The sequence below is a fragment of the Acipenser ruthenus genome, chromosome 30, assembly GCF_902713425.1.
Source record: "Acipenser ruthenus chromosome 30, fAciRut3.2 maternal haplotype, whole genome shotgun sequence".
NCBI classification, from domain to species: Eukaryota; Metazoa; Chordata; class Actinopteri; order Acipenseriformes; family Acipenseridae; genus Acipenser; species Acipenser ruthenus.
This window is the reverse complement of record NC_081218.1, coordinates 6,964,474-6,975,177: the sequence shown is the minus strand read 5'-3', so window position 1 is coordinate 6,975,177 and position 10,704 is coordinate 6,964,474.

Genomic DNA, 10,704 nt, shown 5'->3' with positions numbered 1-10,704 from the left:
ATCAATGAGACAGGAGAGTATCAATGAGACAGGAGAGTATCAATGAGACAGGGAGAGTATCTATTAGACAGGAGATTATCTATGAGAAGGGAGAGTATCAATGAGACAGGGAGAGTATCAATGAGACAGGGAGAGTATCAATGAGACAGGGAGAGTATCAATGAGACAGGAGAATATCAATGAGGCAGGAGAGTATCAATGAGACAGGAGAGTATCAATGAGACAGGGAGAGTATCTATTAGACAGGGAGAGTATCTATGACACAGGGGAGTATCAATGAGACAGGAGAGTATCAATGAGACAGGAAAGTATCAATGAGACAGGAGAGTATCAATGAGGCAAGAGAGTATCAGTGAGACAGGAGAGTATCAATGAGACAGGGAGAGTATCAATGAGACGGAGAGTAGCTATTTAATGATGTACTTGTGAAGGAAAGCAGTTGGAAAACAAACTCTTCTAGAAGTTTACAGTTTCATTTGTAAGCACTATGTTTTACCAGTACTCACCTTCCTTCATTTGACACATTTTAAGAACATAAGAACATAAGAAAGTTTACAAACGAGAGGAGGCCATTCAGCCCATCTTGCTCGTTTGGTTGTTAGTAGCTTATTGATCCCAGAATCTCATTATGCAGCTTCTTGAAGGATCCCAGGGTGTCAGCTTCAACAACATTACTGGGGAGTTGGTTCCAGACCCTCACAATTCTCTGTGTAAAAAAGTGCATCCTATTTTCTGTTCTGAATGCCCCGTTATCTAATCTCCATTTGTGACCCCTGGTCCTTGTTTCTTTTTTCAGGTCAAAGAAGTCCCCTGGGTCGACATTGTCTATACCTTTTAGGATTTTGAATGCCTGAATCAGATCACCGCGTAGTCTTCTTTGTTCAAGACTGAATAGATTCGTTTATTTTAGCCTTTCTGCACACGACATGCCTTTTAAACCCGGGATAATTCTGGTTGCTCTTCATTGCACTCTTTCTAGAGCAGCAATATCCTTTTTGTAACAAGGTGACCACAACTGAACACAATATTCTAGGTGAGGTCTTACTAATGCATTGTAAAGTTTTAACATTACTTCCCTTGATTTAAATTCAACACTTCTCAGAACATATCCGAGCATCTTGTTGGCCTTTTTTATAGCTTCCCTACATTGTCTAGATGAAGACATTTCTGAGTCAACATAAACTCCTAGGTCTTTTTCATAGATTCCTTCTTCAATTTCAGTATCTCCCATATGATATTTATAATCTCCATATGGTAGATACTGAAATTGAAGAAGGAATCTATGAAAAAGACCTAAGATTTTATGTTGACTCAGAAATGTCTTCATCTAGACAATGTGGGGAAGCTATAAAAAAGGCTAGCAAGATGCTCGGATATATTGTAGGAAGTGTTGAATTTAAATCAAGTGGAGTAATGTTAAAAATTTACAATGCATTAGTAAGACCTCAGGTAGAATATTGTGTGTAGGATATTGCTGCTCTAGAAAGAGTGCAAAGAAGAGCAACTAGAATTATCCTGGGTTTAAAAGGCATGTCGTATGCAGAAAAAGAATTGAATCTGTTCAGTCTTGAACAAATAAGACTATGCGGTGATCTGATTCAAACATTCAAAATCCTAAAAGGTATAGACAATGTCGACCCAGGGGACTTTTGACCTGAAAAAAGAAACAAGGACCAGGGGTCACAAATGGAGATTAGATAAAGGGACATTCAGAACAGAAAATAGGAGGCACTTTTTTACACAGAGAATTGTGAGGGTCTGGAACCAACTCCCCAGTAATGTTGTTGAAGCTGACACCCTAGGATCCTTCAAGAAACTGCTTGATGAGATTCTGGGATCAATAAGCTACTAACAACCTAACGAGCAAGATGGGCTGAATGACCTCTCTCGTTTGGATTAGTTCTTATCTTCTTATGTTCTTATGTTCTTATGTTCTTATGTTCTTATGAGTCTGTGGATTCTCAGTGTGTCAGTGGATTCTCATTGTGTCTAGAGTCTCAGTGAGTCTGTGGATTCTCAGTGTGCTCCAGCTGGCAGAGGAGCAGGGCTGCTAATAGAGCCAGCCTGAGAGTCACATGAGCCTGGCACCCAGGCTATAGCAGAGCAAACTGACTCCCAGCCTGTACTGCTCACAATAACCCTGCCTATACCCCAGCCTATACCCCTCACAATAACCCTGCCTATATCCCTCACAATAACCCTGCCTATACCCTGACACCATCCCTCACAATAACCCTGCCTATACCCTGACACCATCCCTCACAATAACCCTGCCTATACCCCAGCCTATACCCCTCACAATAACCCTGCCTATACCCCAGCCTATACCACTCACAATAACCCTGCCTATACCCTGACACCATCCCTCACAATAACCCTGCCTATACCCCAGCCTATACCCCTCACAATAACCCTGCCTATACCCCAGCCTATACCACTCACAATAACCCTGCCTATACCCTGACACCATCCCTCACAATAACCCTGCCTATACCCCAGCCTATACCCCTCACAATAACCCTGCCTATACCCCAGCCTATACCCCTCACAATAACCCTGCCTATACCCCAGCCTATACCCCTCACAATAACCCTGCCTATACCCCTCACAATAACCCTGCCTATACCCTGACACCATCCCTCACAATAACCCTGCTATACCCCAGCCTATACCCCTGTCTATACCTCTGAATATATCCCTGGCAGTACCCCAGCCTCACCATCCAATCCAGACAAACACACACTTCCCACTGTTAATGACCCTGCAATTGATGAAGCTGCTTTTCAGAGCTCACTCCACTGTTAGACCCTGCAATTGATGAAGCTGCTTTTCAGAGCTCACTCCCCTGTTAATGACCCTGCAATTGATGAAGCTGCTTTTCAGAGCTCACTCCCCTGTTAATGACCCTGCAATTGATGAAGCTGCTTTTCAGAGCTCACTCCCCTGTTAATGTATGCAGTGCTGTTACTGTCATGGGGCAGCTGGATTAACACAAAGTTCGAGATCTTATTTCCACCGGCTTCTGCTCAGATCATTGAAGCAGAGCCATGCTGTGAATCTGTGACTCCAGTGAACCCTGGCTGTGCTGCAGAATGTCCTGGCTGTGGAGAGCAGGTGTGAGGGGAGGGGGGGGGCAGCTGTCACAAAATTGGAGCCCAAATTCCAAGGAACGGAATTCCAGGGCCCCTCAGCACCCTCCCGTTTGCTTCTCATTTTGTAGCATTTGCAGGAATTTGTTCTCCTTTTGAAAGATACAGAATGGAGGAAAGGTCCAGCATGGAATAACCAGTAATACAGCCCTTTGAAAAGGTTACCCCAGGAGTTCTGCATGCCATTTTATAACTTATTACCCTACATGTCAGAATCAGTACCTTCCTTCAAAAATACAATATATTACATATTACAGCATGGATTGCAGTACATTTAAAAATACCCATTACTTTTTGGAATACATCAAATAAAGCTCTATTTATTTTAACATATATTTGATATATTTTTTAATAAACTTTTTGTGTACATATATATTGTAAGATAGCGGGTTGTGAGAGACAGCAGGGAGGGGGTTAAAACCTCCCTACGTGAGAAGGCACCTTTTGTTAATTGTTTTATTATTAATGATCATCCGCACCTGGGCGTTATTGGGGAATTAGACCCAGGTGCGAGCAGTTTAAAAGGAGAGCAGGCAGTCTGCTCGAGGCTGCTGAGGAGAAGGAGGCAGACGAGGTGCTCTGCTTCCCAGCAGTCAGAGAGAGAGAGAGAGAGAGAGAGAGAGAGAGAGAGAGAGAGAGAGAGAGAGAGAGAGAGAGAGAGAGAGAGAGAGAGAGAGAGAGAGAGAGAGAGAGAGAGAGAGTTAAAAAGTAAGTGCGGTACCAAACTGTTGTTTTGTGAGGACAGGGAAATAGCTTAGCTGTCCCGTGTTAGTCAGGGTGTTCCTGGAAGTTGAGTTAGTGCTCCAAGAGGAGCTAGGTGTTTATTTTGTGTGTTTTGATTTGTGTTTATTAAAATTAGCGCGTCAGCGCTGAACCACCTATTTCTGTGTCTGGGTCAATTCTTAAAGGGGCAACGAACCCGTGAGAGGTGAAATCTATTACAATATATATATATAAAAGCTTAATTTATTAAATTTTTATGCGCTGCAGTTATACCTAATTTCAAACCTATATGTAGGGTTGAGCAGGCAGTTTAACACTAGAACTGCCACGGTAGTCATTTTGACGGTTAGAGGTTTTCAAATTTAAATTACTCTACGTGTCTGAAAGTTATGCGGTTGTCCATTTATGACTTTTCCTACATACATGTATTAAATACCCTGAAAGTGTTTGAAAGGCAGGATTATGAAAATAAGGCACTGTGGCAAAGTGGTTAGCCGTGTGCAGGTGCAGGAGTGATGTGGTGATCAATAACAGACAGACTACGATAATCCAGGTGCAAGGGGATTTTATTTATAATCCAAAGTCTGATGACAATCGGTAAATACTAATGAATGGTGGTACACAAGGGTGTGTACTACTCAGTTTAACCCAGGGGTTCAGTCTGGAAACAATAAACACAGTCTTTAATCCACCCACAGTATAGAAACACGGTCACCAGTCCAAAGTGAGCGCTGTAGCGCTCCTGGTGCAAATACAGTTTATCGTGAAACAAAGTGCAGTGTTATCTGGGTTTAGAGCTGGCCTGTAGTGACAGCTCCGGATCGTGTTAGCCGTCTAATAACAACAAACAAATATAGTTAGACATGACAAAACAAACAAAACACCCACGATAAACTATCTGCTTCTCCTTCCAGTTTAGTGTTAACCATAACAAAGGAACAGATCACTTCGTTACATCCCATTTTATACCATCAATCATGCCCCCTTGGTTAACGAGTGCAACCGCTCCTCCAATCCGCGGCTGCCACATCGTTTCCCTTCCGGATCGATGATTTAGTGTAACGTAGCTCTGCCCCCTTTCTAGATGGTCAGAAAAATGAATTTGGGGATCTGCTGTCTATATTGACAGTCAAATATGATAGGATTATTTTATTGGGTGGTTTTAACCTTCATGTTCCCATTGGTTCTGATTCTTACTCCTTGGAATTTTTTAGGTATTCTGAACAAGCTGCAAGTGGGATACCACACGGCACCAGAAGAAGTGCATTACAGTAATCAGTTCTAGATGAACCAAAGGCATGCATTAGTCTCTCAGCATCACATACAGAAATAATTGGTCTAAGTTTGGCTATATTTCACAAATGGTAAAAAGATAATTTAGTACCTTCCCTAATATGAGTCTCAAATGATATCAGCAGATCGTTCACAACTCTGACAAGGGCCGTCTCGGTGCTATGTGCAGCATGAAAACCAGACTGAAACACCTCCAATATACCATTGAGAGTTAGAAATGAAGGGGCTCCCGAGTGGCGCATCCAGTAAAGGCGCTCCTCGCAGGATGTGCCCTATAGCCTGGAGATCGCAGGTTCGAGTCCAGGCTATGTCACAGCAGACAGTGACCGAGAGTTCCTAGGGGGCGGCGCACAATTGGCTGAACCCTGCCCGGGTAGGGAGGACTTAGGTCGGCAGGGGAATCCACGGCTTACCGCGCATCAGCGACCCCTGTGGCCGATAGGGCGCCTGTGGCTCTGCAGCGGAGCCGCCAGATCTGTGTTGTCCTCCGGCACTATAGGTCTGGTGGCATTGCTGTGGATCTGCAGTGCGAAAAATGACGGCTTGGAAGGAGCACGTTTCGGAGGACGCGTGTTCCAGCCTCCGTTTCCCGAGTCAGCGGGGGGGGGTTGCGAGCGGTGAGCCGGGGATACAGATACTAATTGGGCATGCTAAACTGGGGTGAAAACCGGGGTAAAATAATTGGCGACGACTAAATTAAAAAAAAAAGAAAAAAATAAATGTTTGTAATTGAATTGCAACAATTCTCTCTATAACCTTATCTAAGAATGGTAGGCTGGAGATTGGCCTATAGTTATTGAGGACTTTAGGGTCCAAATTGTGTTTCTTAACATAGGCTTTACCACAGCTACCTTAAGTGCTGAGGGAACTATACCAGAGGACAGTGAACCATTTATAATTTTTAAAATGTGGGTATTAATAACACCAAGAACATCTTTTAATAGTTTTGTAGGAATAGGATCAAGAGAGCATGTAGTAGCGCTCATATGTTGAACTAGCTCTGTCAGTTCCTGTAAGGTAATCAAAGAAAAAGCCCCCACAGAAGCCTTAACACTAGAACAAGTGCGTTTATAGGCATACCTTGAACAACCAGCGTATTAAAAACAACATAAATATTATAATGAAAGGACAAACAATTGAATATAAGTCATAATTTTATTCAGGAACATCTTACCCCCGCCATCCCCTCACGTATCTCTACCTGTCTGCCTGTTATCTCCTCCTGGATGCACTCGCATCACCTCAAACTCAACCCCTCGAAGTCTGACCTCCTTTTCTTCCCCTTCTCATCTTCGCCCCCTCTTCCTCTGGCATCCACCATGCTCTGTCCTTCTTCCTCAGCCTAGAACCTTGGCGTAACCCTGGACCACTGCCTCTCCTACTCCCAGCACATCTCCACTCTAGCACTCACCTGCCGATTCTTCCTGAGCAACATACAAATAATCCGACCCTTACTCACCAACTACTCCACGCAACTCCTCGTCCAGTCCCTGGTACTTTCCCGTCTAGACTACTGTAACTCCCTCCTGGCTGGCCTCCCTGCATCCGCCACCCATCTGCTCCAGCTCATCCAGAACTCTGCTGCTCGCCTGGTGTTCTCTCTGCCTTGCTTGTCCCTCACTGCTCCACTGCTCCGATCACTCCACTGGCTCGCATCCAGTTCAAGACTTTTGTACTCGCCTACAGATCACCTGACCTCTCTGCTCCGCCTGCACTAGAAGACTGGCTGTACCTCCTCTACGCTCCCCTGCCTCCAGAGCCCGCTCCTTCTCCACCCTCACCCCGCAGTGGTGGAACGACCTTCAGGACTGCCCAGTCCCTGACCACCTTCCGGCACCTCCTCAAGACACACCTCTTCAGACAACACCTGTAAAACTCAAATCTTCCCTTCATAAGAACATAAGAACATAAGAAAGTTTACAAACGAGAGAAGGCCATTCAGCCCATCTTGCTCGTTTGGTTGTTAGTAGCTTATTGATCCCAGAATCTCATCAAGCAGCTTCTTGAAGGATCCCAGGGTGTCAGCTTCAACAACATCACTGGGGAGTTGGTTCCAGACCCTCACAATTCTCTGTGTAAAAAAGTGCCTCCTATTTTCTGTTCTGAATGCCCCTTTATCTAATCTCCATTTATGACCCCTAGTCCTTTTTTCTTTTTTCAAGTCAAAGAAGTCCCCCGGGTTGACATTGTCTATACCTTTTAGGATTTTGAATGTTTGAATCAGATCGCCGCGTAGTCTTCTTTGTTCAAGACTGAATAGATTCAATTCTTTTAGCCTGTCTGCATACGACATGCCTTTTAAACCCGGGATAATTCTGGTCGCTCTTCTTTGCACTCTTTCTAGAGCAGCAATATCCTTTTTGTAACGAGGTGACCAGGACAATATAGCACTCTGCCTTTAATGCACTTTAACTTGCACTTATCTGCCCCCTATTTTACTGTATTTAATCCTGCACTGAACCCAATCTGTAGTATTTTGTATTTCACTTGCACTTGTATCTAACCCTGATGTAACTATAAACACTGTCTGCTCTTGAACTGCCCCGATATCAAATCATACTGTGTTTTGTATTTGCTCTTATTAGGACTGAAGTGATTGTATTTTGTATCTTGCTCTCAATTGTACTGTAATTCTTGATGTATTTTTTGTATACAACTGTAATAATAATAATAATAATAATAATAATAATAATAATAAAGCATCTACACAACCAAAACATTGTAAATAAACAGACATTTGAACAGAAATGTGTTTATATACAGACATATTACATAACACGCATCCTCAAAAAACTGTAAAAAATGAAATAAACAAATATTTGAAAATAAATGTATATATACAGGTATATCATATACAGTGCCGTGAAAAAGTATTTGCCCCCTGTCAGATTTTCTGCATTTTTGCACATTTTTCACATTGTATTTGGTCAGATTTTTTTTGTGGGTTGTAGTAGTATATAGAGGGAGTCTGAGAGAAAAAATGATACCAAAGTTTGGTGCTTCTTTCATTTGTTTGGTGTGCAAGGCAATCAAACATGCAATCTTCAGGTGTGAAAAAGTTATTGCCCCCCTAGTTAACTCAACCCAGCTGTTCGAGTACTTTGCTTAACAACCAGGCCTGATTTGGGCCAGCCCTGCCCAATATAAATCTGACTAACTTTGGCCCTTACCATCAGAGTGAAGTTGTCAGCACACAGGTTCTAGAGGCACATCATGCCACGAACAAAAGGAATTCCTGTAGACCTCCGGAAAAAAAAAATTGCTGATACCTATCAGTCTGGAAAGGGTTACAAAGCCATTTCTTAGGCTCTGGAGCTCCACCGAACCACAGTCAGAGCCATATTGTCCAAATGGAGAAAGTTTGGGACAGTAGGGAATATTCCCAGGAGTGGCCGTCCTGCCAAAATCTCTCCAAGAGCAAGGCGTAAAATCGTCCAGGAAGTCACAAAGAACCCTAGAACAACATCCAGGGATCTGCAGGCCTCTCTTGCCTCGGCTAAGGTCAGTGTTCATGACTCCACCATCAGGAAGACACTGGGCAAAAATGGGATTCATGGCAGAGTAGCAAGGCGGAAACCATTGCTCACTAAGAAGAATATGAATGCTCGTCTCAAGTTTGATAAAAAAAGCACCTGGATGATCCTCAATGTTCTGGAACAATGTTCTATGGACAAATGAGTGGAACTTTTTGGCTGACACTTTTTTGGCTGTTATGTCTGGCGAAAACCAAACACTGCATTCCACAGTAAGAACCTCATACCAACGGTCAAGCATGGTGGTGGTAGTGTCATGGTTTGGGGATGCTTTGCTGCATCAGGACCTGGATGCCTTGTCATCATTGAAGGAACCATGAATTCTGCTCTGTATCAGAGAGTTCTACAGGAGAATGTCAGGCCATCCGTCCATTGAGCTGAAGCTGAAGCGCAGCTAGGTCATGCAGCAAGACAATGAGACAAGTCTACATCAAAATGGTTGAAGAACAAGGAATTTAAAGTTTTGGAATGGCCTAGTCAAAGTCCAGACCTAAACCCCATTGAGATGTTGTAGCAGGACCTGAAACGAGCAGTTCATGCTCGAAAACCCACAAAAGTCGAAGCAGTTCTGCATGGAGGAGTGGGCCAAAATTCCTCCACGGCGCTGTGAGAGACTAATCAATAACTACAGGAAGAGTTTGGTTGCAGTTATTGCTGCTAAGGAGGCTGTGTGGTCCAGTGGTTAAAGAAAAGGGCTTGTAACCAGGAGATCCCCAGTTCAAATCCCACCTCAGCAACTGACTCATTGTGTGAGCCTGAGCAAGTCACTGAATCTCCTTCTACTCTGTCTTTCGGGTGAGATGTAATTGTAAGTGACTCTGCAGCTGATGCATATTTCACACACCCTAGTCTCTGTAAGTCACCTTGGATAAAGGCATCTGCTAAATAAATAATAAAGGTGGCGTAACCAGTTATTGAGTCTAAGGGGTTTGATTACTTTTTCACACGGGGGCATTGGGTGTTGCATAACTTTCTTTAATAAATAAATGAAATATGTATCAAATGTTTGTGTTATTTGTTCACTCAGGGTCCCTTTTATCTAATATTAGGTTTTGGTTGTAGATCTGATAACATTCAGTGTCAAAAATATGCAAAAATGCAGAAAATCAGGCAGGGGGCAAATACTTTTTCACAGCACTGTACATACAAAACTGTACAACTGAAACAATGCAAATAAGTATCACTTTTTCAAAATAAATGGGTTCATATTGCCTACATAACAAAGCGCAACTGAAACTTCAGACTGCAGACTTACTGCAGACTGTCTTTGGGCATTTGGCACAGCTGTCATCAGTAATCAGGCTCCTGGCACCAAATGCTCCACAGGCATAAAGTAGTACAATGAAAGCTTCTAATTCCTCCAAGGGCATTGACCAGGGATCATGTTGGTGTTAGTCTGCTTCAGAGCCAGATTGTCAATGTCCGTCTTTGCTGCCACAGAATCGATGTTTGGTAAAATGTGCAGTACAGTCAGCACTCACATATCCGATCCTATAAAGTTTTGACTTCGTGACAGCTAAACGAGTGTGATTATTTCATCTGATTTGCCGTGTATGTAGCTGAACACATTGTAACCTGCCCCCCCCTGCCCCCCACCATCCAAACAACCCCCTGCCATGCACGCACACACACACACACGTGCACGCACACACATTTTGTACAGAAAGAAAAAATGTGACTTGGGTTTGAGGAACTGTATAAGGAGATATATTGTAGAGCATATTTTTCTTTTCTTTGGCACTGTTTTGCCGTTTTATTTCTAATTTTTTCTTGTATCTGACATATCACAAGAGATGGCTCATGTTGCTGGTAGATCGTTCATGGAAGATTTGATTCTGCAGGGTCAAGCAGGATATTTCCAGAAATCTGTCTTAAATGTTTAACTATCTGAAGACGGGCCTCCTGTTAGTTTCGTTTTTCATCCAGAGGATCTTTCATCGATTCTTTCATTGAAATTTGTTAGCGCATGAGTTGGAGGAATAACACAGCAGTAAAAGACAAACATA